Source organism: Belonocnema kinseyi, chromosome 9 (genome assembly GCF_010883055.1).
Source record: "Belonocnema kinseyi isolate 2016_QV_RU_SX_M_011 chromosome 9, B_treatae_v1, whole genome shotgun sequence".
Taxonomy (NCBI): domain Eukaryota; kingdom Metazoa; phylum Arthropoda; class Insecta; order Hymenoptera; family Cynipidae; genus Belonocnema; species Belonocnema kinseyi.
In genome coordinates, this window is record NC_046665.1 from 41213039 (window position 1) to 41227066 (window position 14028).

Below are 14028 nucleotides of genomic sequence, written 5' to 3' on the forward strand. Positions count from 1 at the left end.
GGAAACGAGTCAGGCGGCCCTCACTGTTCACGTTTCTATCCCTCGAAATCAGTCCAAGGCCATTTGAAGGCAACCCCCGACACTTGACTGAAAGCGAGAGTTTGATTTATATAAGATTAAATTTGAAATAAAAAATGCAGCGTTATAAAAAGTTGCAGTTCAATTGCGCCACCCTGTGTCATATTTTGACTTTTGACAGTATAATTTAAATTTTGTGATAAATAACAGAATCAACTATTTTCTCCAAATTAAAAATGAGTTATCAACGGTAATTAATTATTTTATTTTATTTGTATGATATTTTGCATTATAAAATATCAAATTATACAATTTGACATTTTAAAATTGAACGATTAAGAAGGATATAGAGGAAAGTTGATCATAATAAGAATATCCAAATTTCGACTTTTTTAGACCATGCATTTTTAGAGAAGGGGAACCAGCAAAAGCGCTTCACGTGCGCGCATGCATATGTTTAGAAATTTCAAAAGAGATATATAATTTTGTGGCTCACAATTAAAAAAATTTAGGAACAAATAATGCTTTGATAGTAAAACGTTACATTTTTGTTCCTTTATAAATTTCTATGTCTTTTTAAGTTGAGTTCATTTAGGAGAATAACCTATTTCCACGAAGCTCATAAATTTCAAATAAATTTAAAAAGTCTTACTAATTATCAAAGATATCAATTTTGTTAAACTTTGGAAACTGTTCATGCATTTAAAACATTTGTATGTAAAAAGTTGAGAAAACTTTTGGCAATTCAAAGATTCAGGGACTTGTTCTGTTTTCATTTATGAGAGTTTTTACATTTTTTCCGATGCATTTCACATTTTCAACATAAAAAATATTCCATATCACCAAAAAACTTTTAAGATAATTTATAGAGTTTTTAAATTTTATTTTGAAAATATTATTTTCTCACATGTAAAATAACAATTCAACCAAATTTACCAATTTAAAGCACTTAGAAATATTATTTAGAATATGACAAAATATTGATATTAAATATTGCAATCGAAAAATATTGAATCTTCTCATACAAGCTTTATATATACATACAAGATGAAATATTTTTTAATTGCAGAATATTTGTGGGTTGCGCAGATTGCTCAACCCGGCTAGGATTCAACTTAAATTTGGTTAAATTCATAATTTACATAAAAAATTATTTATAGTTATAAGGGGATGACATAAATTTACCGAATTTAAAGAAAAAACGAAAATTATCCGGAGAAGATATAAAGATTTTATTTGGGATTTCTTATGAAAAAATTAAAATAATTCAACCAATAAACGAATGTTCAAATAATAAAACTATAAAGTATACAATTTTAATCATTTAAAATTTGTTTATAGAAACCTATTCAATTAATTCCAGATTTTCAATTAAATTTATAGAGGAGAGAAGACATGTTTTTCTTATAAACTCACTAAGATTAAATAAGATATCTTTCGACCTCTAGAAGACTATTGAAATTTTCGGACCTTAAACTTTTTCTTTTTAATAAACTATAAGAACTGAGAAGACTGGATCATGGATATGATGAAATACGGCATTTTTGAAAGTTTGTCTCATATACTGTATTTTTTATATCAATAGAAGACATAAAAATTTCTGATTTTTACGAAAAGCAGATTGTACATAAAGTACATTCATATTATAATCATTAATTCACCCGTAAAAGTATGTGTTGAAATTGCAACGATTATTGCGATTTATATAAGTGTGATAAAAGTACGAGAAGAGAATAGGGTCTGTGCCCTCTTCTGTGGCTCATAGGCTAAGGGCCTGAGGGCCCCTAATGCAGTCGTCAGTTCTGTCGTTACTAACCGTCTAGTAATACGCAGAGTTAAAGTTAAAGGCACAAAGGTTTTCCTCAAGTTTTTCAGTCCTTTTGTACATCTCATCCAAATATATAGTTTTCTTATTTATTGTCACATATAGCAATTCTTTCTTAAACCTTTTTTTGGAATTATAAACGAAGTATGCGGAAAGGAAGGTGGAGTGACAAAGTTGCTATTTAACTTAAAGCTAGTTCCAAACGATCGGGGTCCAATGAACCAAATACCGAGAAGGACAGTTACATCAGCCCCCCCCCCCCCACTGTTGATTTTCGGGTTGTCTATAGCCCAATGAATTGCGCCCCAAATGCACTCATATGCGCCATAACTTTTTTTTTACTTTTCAAAATTGCCCAAGATTTGGAGGTAACCAAATTTTACGAAGTGATGACCAACAAAATAAAAAGTTTTCAATCTGCATTGATGGAGTGACATTCCTATGGGGTTTCGAATGCGCTCATATGCGCCACTTTCAAAATGAACAAAAAATCATTATCAATCCCCTCATTGCCACTTGTTACCGATCCACTATCCAATGATATCTCAAAATAACCTAAATTGCACTATACAATATTATGAAGAGCTTTTCGAATAGAATTTCGAATGTGCTTATATGCGCCACATTCGAAATTAACAAAAAACCGTAATCAACCTCCTCATTACCAATTTCTACCGAACCAACAACCGATGATATCTCCAAATAACCTAAACTTCAACATAAAAATGTATAAAGGTCTATTCGGATAGGCTTTCAAAGGCGCTCATTTGATCCACTTTTAAAATTAATAAAAATACTGACAACCCCCTCATTACTACTTGTTACGATCCAATATCCGATGATATCTCCAAATAACTTAAATTGCAATATAAAAATTTATAATAGTCTCTTCAGATAGGATTTAAATATGCTCATATGCCCCTCTTTCAAAATTGACAAAAAAAAAAACATAATTAACCCCCTCATTAACACTTGTTACAAGCCAACAACAAATGATATCTCCAAATAGCTTAAATTGCAAATTAAAAATTTATAAAGGTCTCTTCGGATAGGATTTCAAATTCTCTTGTATGCGTCACTTTCTAAATAACAAGAAACCATAATCAACCTTCTCATTACCAGTTTCTACCAATCCTATATCCGATGATATCTACAAATAACTTAAATTGAATTATAAAATATGCGATAATATGCGTTACTTTCGAAATCAACAAAAAATCATAACCAAACCTCTTATTACCACTTGTTACGATCCAATATCTAATGATAAATCCAAATAAATAATAAAAATATTTAAAATCCTATACGAAAAGCCCCTCATAAAAATTGTATAGTACATTTTAGGTTATTTGGAAATATCTACGGGCGATGAATCGGTAAAAATTCGTAATGAGGGGGTTGCTTATGGTTTTTTTTTAATTTTCAAAGTGGCGCATGTGAGCGCATTTCAAATTCCATCCGAAGAGACCATTATACATTTTTATATTGCAATTTAGGTTATTCGGATATATATTTGGATAGTAGATCGTAACAAGTTGTAATGAGAGGGTTGATTATGGTTTTCAGAAACTTATTTATTTCTATTTCTATAGCGGCCGCCGCATAGGTTCCTATTCCCCAAAAGAGAACGTGTTTTCGATATATTTAATGTCTTGTAATTTTACCGACAGATACACCTCACAGAGATGTCTTCTATTCCCAAAAATTGTTCGTATTTTGAGATTATTTAATTCCTTCTAATAAGTTTACAAAATATGTGTAAGAAATTGTTTTAATTCCTTTATGTGGAATATAGGTTTTAAAAATTTAATCGTAATCAATTCAAGTCCGCCTCTCTAGAGTTAAAATTATTTTAATTGACACATTTAAATAGATTTCTTTAATGCATTTTTTAATACGTTTAAATAAATTATTAAAATATAAATTAATATAAATTTTAATATTTTTCGAATTTATGTGTTATAAAATATTTAATAATGAAAAACAGGTCAAATAAATGCTTCCGTAAATTGTTACCAAGTCGATTGAGAGGAATAGGATTTGCACTTTTTCTGTTCCCGTTGGGGGAGTTTTGGACAGAGAAAAATCGCGTATTCATAGAAATACAAATTCCTAATTTTTCTGAATTCAACGCTTATTACTAGGGTAGGCTATTTGGAGATATCATTGGATAGTGGATCGGTAAAAAGTGGCAATGAGGGGATTGATAATGTTTTTTTGTTCAATATGAAAGTGGCGCATATGAGCGCAGTCGAAGCCCCATAGGAAAGTCACTTCATCAATGCGGATTGAAAACTTTTTATTTTGTTGGTCATCACTTCTTAAAATTTGGTTACCTCCATATCTTGAGCAATTTTCAAAATTAAAAAAAAATTTATGGCGCATACGAGCGCATTTAAAAACGAATGAATCTTTGTAATCTGTCTAGCGCCAGACCGTAAATGACCGTAAATGAGCCCCTTTAACTTTTTATTTCTATAATTAGTAAAAATTCAAAAATTTTATATTAATATTTTTTTAACCTTGCATTTTGAAGAAAACTATTATGCTGTGACTAACAATGTTCAAATTTAGAGCTTTTACACATACACATACACAAATGGTTTTTAATGATAAATATTTTTGAATCTTCTTAATATTCTTTTGGAATTATTTTTGTTAGACTAATGCACATGGGGCGCGTAGAGTGAGATTTAAAAGGTGAGTTTATGTTCAAGAAAATATAAAAAGAATTTAATTTATAATGTTACTAATCCGGAAATTCATACATTTGGTATAAGGTAATCACTATTTTCAGAATATCAGCAACAAAATATAAAATTCTAAAAAGCTGGAAAACATTTTTTTATTCATATACATAGTAAATGCGCTCAAAATTACGACGCTTTCTCGAATACATTGCTGTAAATCTTCAGAAGCTAAAAATGAATTGTGATGTTGATTCTAACGAATTAATGCTTACATTTGCCTTCATTGCGGATATAAGAAATCTCACCAACAATTCTGTGATTCCGAGTTGGCAATCTACTATTTGCTTTTGGTATTTTAAGTTATATGAAAGAAAAACAATATCACGACGATAACAGAAAACTTAAAATAATCTTGTCTAACCTAACCCGACCCGACATGGTTCAAACGCGAGCCACATCATCTGCCCCTTGGGGCCACATGTGGAAAATTCGATCGGGCCCAGATCAGAACTCGGGAATAAGCTGGGCAATTTCTGTACACGTAAGTATGATGAATTTGAAAAAATATTATTAGTTTAGAAAAATTACATCAGCAACCCCCCCCCCCCTTTTAATCGCTGATAACTCGGTTATCAATGTGGCGCAATTTTTTTCTTTATGGCGCATATGAGCGCATTTTAATGCCCATAGCAAACTCCCTTAATCAATGCGGATTGCAAACTTTTTATTTGGTTGGTCATCACTTCGTAAAATTTTGCCCTCAACTTTATATTGCACATCACTGTTAATGCTTTAACACGTGCGTTACACTGCCCCCCCCCCCCAAATATGATATCTTTGTTAATAAGCTAGCGGAAAATTTTTTGGTGGTCGCGCATATGAGCGCATTTGAAGTTATGAAAGATAGGTATGATGATGCCTACCTCAGTCAGAAATCGCCGCCTTTCGCCCTTACCTATCTAATAAACTATTTTACTTGAAAAGTTTCAAAGAAACTTTTCCTGTTATTTTCAAAATTGAATTAGTAGAGAAAGAAGTACTTTTTCAGATATCTACATAACATTAAATAAAAAATCTCTTTGGCCACTAAATATTATAATCAAACATTTTTGAGCTGAAACTTTATAGTTTTTGAAAATCTATACAAGTTGAGAAGACTTTATCACTAATAAATATAATAAAATATTTATTTTAAATAATTAAACTATTAACTTTAATACAGAGCCGGGTTTAAAGCCCGCTCTAGAAACCCCAACAATAGGGTCATCCACTAATTTTGGTTATTTTGGCTTATTAAAGTATATGCTCTAAAATCACTAACAATGCCAGTATACTGTAAAAAAATTTGATTTCGAATTTATATTTAAAAAAGAAAAATGTGTATACATTTCGAATTTATATTTCTGCCGCGCTCATTCCGCCATATTGATGTGACTTATCACGCCTTTAAAAGCTTGTTATTTAGGTATTTTTATTTCAACCAACAGCTAACTTCACATTTTTTAGTGCTGAGGGGAAAATAATGGACCAAATCCACGGGAAAAAGCTTTATTTTTTAAATATGTTGAATAATAATTATTATAATTTTATTATTTCATTCAATAGTTCTTAAAAAATAAAAACTATTTTTCAAATACATTGGATGAAAAAATTAGTTTTTATGAAGATATCAGCAAAATAAGGTCAAAATGGGCCGAATTATATGCATTTGGTCCATTGTTTTCCACTCAGAACTCAAGAAAGTCAAGATAGCTGGTAGATGAAATTCGAATTTTTTCAGCCAATTCATCGCTCCTTTTGGACTTCTTATAGTCCGGGTGCTCTCGATAATTCTGTGGACGTCATTTTAGTACACACTGAAATTCCAGATTCTTTTGTTTTCATAGTCAACAGTTCGAAATTCGTTGATTGACTAAGAGTTGTTGGTGTATTTTGCAACAATTAATCGTTAAACTCATCAAAAATTCAAGTGAAAAAACGTCATTTTGGTACTCTTCAAACCCACGGGGAATGATTGTTTGGATATTAAAAACAAACAATAAGTTTGACTGGCAGCTCCTGAGTGGTGCCAAAATTAACTGACAAACTGTCAAACATGTCAAAGATTCGAGTGAAAAAACGTAATTTTAGTACTCTTCAAACCCACGGGGAATGATTGTTTGGATGCCAAAAACTAACAATAAGTTTGACTGGCAGCTACTGAGTGGTGCCAAAGTTAACTGGGAAACTGTCAAACATGTCAAAATTCGAGTTAAAAAAAATCATTTTAGTACTCTTCAAACCCATTGAGGATGATTGTTTTGGTGCAAACAACTAACAAAGAATTTGACTAGCAGGTCCTGAGTAGTGCCAAAGTTGACTGACATTTTAATCAGTAACCGAAAGAAAGTTTTGTCCTTTTCATTTATTAAAATTTTCATCTATAGGATACTTCTATAAAACTAATATGTACATAAAAAAAGAAACTACGAAAATCTTACTTTTTACGTAAATTCACAGCTCGCAACAATGGGTTTCAAGAGTACGAAAATCACGTTTCTTGACTTGAATTTCTGGCATGTTTGACAGCCTACTAGTCAAATTTAGCACCACTCAGGAGCTGCGAGTCAAATTTCTTGGCAGTTGTTTGACCTAAAAATCATCCCCAATGGGTTTCAAGAGTACTAAAATTACGTTTTTTCACTCGAATCTTTGACATGTTTCACAGTCTTCTTTGTTAACTTTGTCACCACTAATGAGCTGCCAGTCAAACTTATTTTTAGTTTTTAGCTTTGAAGAGTATTAAAATGAAGTTTTTTCACACGAATTTCCGACCAGTTTAACGATAAATTGTTGCAGAATGCACTAACAGCTGTTAGCCAGTCAACGAATTACGAACTGTTGACATATGAAAACAAAAGAATCTGAAATTTTAGTGAGTACTCAAATGACGTCCATGGAATTGTGGCGAGCTTCCGGACATTTTGAAGACTAATAATATCTATATTTTCATCAAAGACGTCCACGTGGACAAAGTACATGAGTGGGGGGGGGGGGGGGGGGGGTATTTGTCAAAATTCCACGGCTGTCCACGAGGGGGTGTGGGAGGGTCAAAAAGTGGTGAAAAATTGTCTACGTGGTATATGGATGGCCCCTAAGTGTAAAATCTCCTCGTCCAGCTCACCCAGCCCAAAAACCTCCCTAAGTGTAAAATACTTTTGTCCATCTGTTCACAGCCTAAGAAATTACTCTTATGTATCACATCCCGCTGTACAGCTCTTCTCAGTCCCTAAAATTACCCTTGTGTATCCCTTCTCAGTCCTGAAAATCAAACCTAATTATAAAATCTCTTTCTACATATCTCAGAACCGCCGACTGACTACACACGTGCGCTTCTCTCTCGACTCTTTCACTCCTGCCCATCACTTTACTTTGCATGTTCTTTTTTACATAATGAGTTTCGATGTTTTACATCTGCCAGCCATCTTGCAACGTCTTATTTTTTTGCAAAGGGCTGTGATTACATCATATTAGAACAATTGCCCTACAAGTACAATTAAGTCTAGGAAAGGAACAGAATGGTGATCACCAACCTAGAGAAAGTCCGTGAAAAGACTAGAGTGTTGTACAACGGGACAAATGTAACTAAATTGCCTTTAGACTGGTATAACTATCAGACGGCCCAGTATGAATTCAATAAAAATATAAGAATATACAAATAGGAACATCAGAGATTCTTCTGCAAGAAATCCAAGATCATTTCGGACATTGCGAGGCTTCGCAAGATCCCGGAAAATATCCAGAAGCCCCACTGACAAAACTATTCATGGCAATCATTGCCCTAAAACATGTGTCATCGCACAGAAGACTGGTAGAGCGCCCTTCATTCATTAACCTGGGAAGAAGGGCTACACTACTGGTAAAGATGTCTGGCTAATCAGTTTAAAGTCCTACATCCTGAAGACGCTAGGGAAGTTGGCCGAGAGATATATTAGGGGTGAGGTGCCTTTAGCTTTCCCGCTACGCAGAGGGAAGTACGCCTTTTATGCTGATCGCTTCGTTAAAACTGCACTCAATGCTTCCGTAGGCAAATTGTAGCAGCAGCAGGGACAGGGAGGGTATTCTGTGGGCACCTTCTTAAATATAAGAGAGTGTCTTCAGCAATAAGCCTCCAGAAGTCATCTCTCGAGAGGCTTGAAGGTGTGGCACGCCCAAGAAGCTAGTAAGCTGGGTAGGAAGCATGCTCAAAGTTAGATGGGGCAAAGCCCTAGTCACATGAATAGCGCTGTGGGGATGTCCACAAGGGCGTGGGTTGTCCTGTTATTACTCCTGTGTTGAGTTCTAGTGGACGGCTAAGAGATACGCGAATGACTGTAATCCTAGTCAGGGGGGCTCATCTAGAAACATTTAAGGGTCTTGCAAGGTCGGCGCTGCGCAACAGAGAGCTATGGTGGGTCAGCTCGGGGCTCTTGGTAAATCCGGAAAAGACCAGCCTGTTCATTTTCTTGAGAATGTACAAAGTGTCGATAGTTGATGCACCGGCATTTAGTGTAAGACGGTTGATGATCTCAAACATCAGACTCAGTTAAATATCCTGGGGTAATCCTAGATATAGCCACCTGAAATGGGCTAAGCTTCTAGATACCCAAGGTAAGAAGTTTGACTTGATATTTTTAATGTGCAGAAGAGCCTTTGGTTTGAAGTAGGGTCTAGGGTCTAAAAAGCTTGCATGGCTCTACTCGATGATTGCAAACTCTGACGTATCGGGGCAGCGTCTCCAGAACGTGGAATTTTTCGGCCCCAACACTCTTCCATCAGGGAGCGACACATTCAAACGTAGCGTGTCCGTGAGTCTGCTCTGTTAAATGCTGCGAAGCCCAGCCTTTGTAAAGCCGAAAATGCACGAGCAGGAACCGAGCTCTCCCGACCTCACGAATGACGATCTAGCTGCTCCTCAAATATATTCAGGTTTTGAAATCCCGAGTTATCTTACAACCATTAGGCTTATTACGAAGAGGCAAATATAATTGACTTGATGTAAATAGATATAGGAGACAAGACTTCTGGGTCTAAAACGTTTCAAATTTAGTGCTGCATGCCTTAGTCATATTTTTAGTAAACAATGGATTTTTAACAAATAACAAACAAATTTTCGACAAAATAGTTTAATTTTTCAATCTAAGAAACTACTTTTAAAAATACATTTTTTAACTTAAACATTGTAGTTTATACTGAAGTTTGCAGTTGAAAAAATTAATTTTTAAACCTAAATAAATGACAATTTTCAACAAAAGTAATTAATTTTTATCTGAAACAAATGAATTTTTAAAGAAGAATTATTCGCCAACAAAGAAGATAAATTTATAACTAAAAAGAAAATTTTTCAAGAAAAAAAAAGTGTCAACAAAATTGTCCAATTTTCATCTATAGAAACGAATTTTAAACTAAAAAAAAAGTATTCGATCAAAAATGGACTAGTTAAATTTTCAGACAAAAAATGGAATTTTCAACGAAAGAAATTATATTTCAACTAAAATTATAATGTTTCAATGATAAATTGAATAGATGAATTTTCAGTTGAAAAATAATTATCAACCTCAAAAAATCAAAGTTTCAACAAAATATTTAAATTTCCAAGCAATAAATTATATTTGCAAACAAATAGTTTAATTTTCAAACCAATAACTATCTATCGAAAACAGAATTCTAAATTTTCAAAATCAATTTTAAAACAATAAAAATCGTTGTTAACAAAATAGATAAATTTCCAGAAAATAGATGAACTTTCAACCATTTTATACCAAAATAAAAGAAGTTTCACGAAAAAATGCATTTTCATTGAAAGAAATGAATTCTTGATTAAAATAGATGAATTTTTAAACAAGAAGAATAATTTTCTATCAAAAAATAAGAATTTTTGACTGAGAAAGGTCAATTTCCTACCAAAAAAATTCAACCAAAAATGATACAGTTAAATTTTTAGTATAAGAAAATGTTTTCCAATAACAAAAAAATCGAATTTTCAACAAAACAGTTAAATTTACAGCAGAATAGTTCAATTTTTAAACATATAGATAGATTTTCATTTCAAAAATTATTTTTCAACCAAAAATGGAATTAAATGATTTCTGAGAGAAAATTAAAAAGAACAGAATTTTTTAAAATTATTTCGTAATTTTGTCATATTATATAATTTTAGAAAAAATAAGGAATTTAATTCTTATTAAGCCTTCTTGCGCAATTTTGTTGCACCATTTTTTGTTATGTTTATGTTGGTTTGTAAAATTTGCTTTCAAATTTTAGTAAGTTTACGAGGTATTCAGAAATTTTGAAACGATTAAAAAATAAAATAATTAAAACTTGCAAAAGAATCAGGAAAAATTTGAATAATTCTTAAAAATTAGAAGATTTGAAGGTCTGAAAATATTAGAAAAGGGATTATTTTTCTAATAATCGTTTGAAAATTTTAAATATTTTTTATTTACAAAAATTTACTTTAAAAAAAATCAAAAAGATTTTGAAACACATCAAACGATTTCCTAAAATTTAAAAGAAGAGTGTAGAAGATTTTAAAGCAAAATGTTTCAATTTGATAAGGTTAAAATTTGTTAAAAAACGTAAATAATCCAGTAAATTCAAGAAATATTCAGAAGAATGGTAGAAATTCAAATCTAATTTTAAACTTAAATTTTTTGGAAATGTACATTTTCAAATATTTCGAAAAAATAAACTTTAGAAGCTTTAAGGGAATTCCGAAAGATTTCAAGGAGATTAAATTATTTTTCTTAATATTCCTGTGAAAAATTTAGAAGATTATAAAAGTCAAGTTTTTTACATCTTGAATGCTTTTTTAAAATTTAAAAAAAAATGCAGTGAGTTAAAAACATTTTTTTGGAATTTATTTTGTTTTAAACGTATTAGAAATATTTAAAAACTTGACATTTCTCAAAATTTATCAAATATTCGTTCATATCTTCCAAACTTCTAAATGTCCTAAAAATCTTTTAAAAAGACTCGAATTTTTCAAATATTTTTTTAAATCTAATGAAATAAAAAATGTAAAGTCCTCTAGGTTCTTTTTTTGATACATCCCTTTTCATGCCATTTTAGGCTATAATCACAATTTTGAGGGTTTTAAGAGAAAAGTCCAAAAAATAATTAACTTGACCTCATTCAAAAGACTAATCATTTGACAGAAATGTTATAAAATTTTCTTTGAATGTGGTGCAAAAAGGAATTTCAATAAAAAATGTGTGGGATTTTCTGAACAGAAAACTGTATGAATATTTGAACTTTCTTATTTTTATTTTTTAAATGTATTTTAATCTGCTTCACGTTAAGTGAAAAATCCTATGCTGAAAAACGATAAGAGAAATATCTATTTCTTTAACTTCAACTATAATTTTAAAGGCGATTCTTCACAGTACTTTACTAACTAATGGATGTATTTTTATAATTTTATTCCTGCAATCTATTCCCTAAATTCAAGCATGATACACAAATATCGTAAACTTTTAAAAACACCAACTATTTACAGGAATTTTAAAAATAAAAATCAATGTGTCTCATATTCAAATAAATTTTGGCAATATGTATAAAAGTATTATTATTTTTAATCAAAAAAAATTAATGTATAGAGAGTACAGTTTTATTTTGTAAATTTCACGACGGATTTTCGTACCATGTTTGACCCTCGGCAAGAATCAAGGAAAAATAATCTAAAAATATGTTCATTAATTATTATAATGATACAAAGTCTTACCTTTACCATTTTTTTCTCTTTTTATAATCATGAGATATTTCTTCATAAAATAAATTTTGTTAGATTTATTTTATAATTATTTACAATCAATTTCAATTACAATTTCTTTACAATTACAATAAAATTGTAAAAGCTAAATTTTGCAATGTTGAGATTAGTATTTTAAGACATTAGAGATTTTGTAAAGATTTCATATACAATAAAATAAGTATTATCAGTTTGTTTATAGATTTTAATTTAAATAATTATTATAAGATTTTTAACACAGTTAAAAAAAAAGATTTTCGAATATATCAGATGTGTCAGAAAAGATCCTAGGAGATTTTTAAGACATTTTATTTTTATTTTAAAAGATTTAAAAAATAATAGGAAAATTTATTATCAATTTAAAACGTTTTGAATTCTCCAAGATATTGGTAACTCTCTCGAGTTTTTATCAAAAATTTAAAAAATCATTCAAAATGTAGAAAAAAATTTCCTTATAATCTTCTAAATTTTCTCAAGAATTTTTTTAAATCAATTTTTCAAAATAAAAAATTATATTAATTATTCGTAGAAACTTAAAAGAATTTTTTTTTATTTTCGTGAAACCTTAAAAAATTCTTTAAAAAATCTTTACAAATTTTAGTTATTTTTTAATCGTTTCAAAATTCCCGAATATCTCTTAAACTTACGAAAATTTGAAAGCACATTTTTTAAACCAAAATAAATTTTTTTTTAAAGTGCAACACAATTGCGCAATAAGGCTTGATAAGAATTAATTTTCTTATTTTTTTCTGAAATTATAGAACATAGCAAAGTGGCCTGAACTTTCATTCTCTTGACAATCTGCGAAATTCAGTTTACTTAAAAACTCCTCCAAATAGCCAGTTAGCAGTTAGCCACCGAAAACGAATCGTAAAGTCGGGGGGGGGGGGGGGGGGGGGGGGGGGGGGGGCTCGTGCTCGTGCATTTTCGGCTCTACAAGAGGCTGGCCTGCGCAACATGTAGCAGAGCAGACTCACCGACACGCCACGTTTGAATGTGTCGCTCCCAGATGGGAGAGTGGTGGGGGCCGAAAAATCCCACGTTCTGGAGACACTGTTTCGGGGTGTGACGGGAGCAGTGAGAGCTATGCCCATAATGGCGGCATGTCAGCGTTTTTCAGACAAAGATTCTGGCCCTTTTTCGCTGTGCTGGGACATAGGACTGGAACCGGTACTGGAACTAGTATCTTGCTGAATCGGTATGACCATCAAAATCTGGGGCCAGGTGAAGCACCGAGAATACTATAAACAAAGCCAGAGTAGCCAACAGGCGGAAGCCATCCTGGGCTATGCGTACAAGGTGAAAAGACCCAGGGATATCCTAAGATTACCCTTGAAACCATAAGGACAGTGGTCTTTCAAACCTTATGCCCTAAAAACGTCTTTAAATTTCGGGCCTACTGGGACGCTTACAAGGCACAACTACTTGAACTATGACGTGCAAAACGTCTGATGCCAGTGCCCGGCAGTAACTAGGCTCAGGAAAAAAATCTTTGGGGCCCACTTCGTGAGAACTGAAAACGTTATAACGTGATCAATGGCTGGTATACTGGGCTTCACCAAGAGGTCTGGAGTCAACTACTGAGAGCGAATTTTTGAGGGTGTGGCGCAATTGGCTTGATAGCTTAATATACAGGGGGTCTACATCGGGGCTCCCCACTTGCCTATAAACTAAACTATAAAAACCCCATGTCTCATTTAAATATTTTTTTACATTTCCAAAAAGAG

At 31.9% G+C, this 14028-nt stretch overlaps 1 protein-coding gene across 2 annotated transcripts in view; it reads right to left on the reverse strand.

The window, feature by feature from the left end:
- LOC117179864 (arylsulfatase B-like) overlaps nt 1-14028 on the reverse strand; it is a 38627-nt gene that overhangs the window by 2855 nt on the left and 21744 nt on the right. The window lies entirely within an intron of this gene.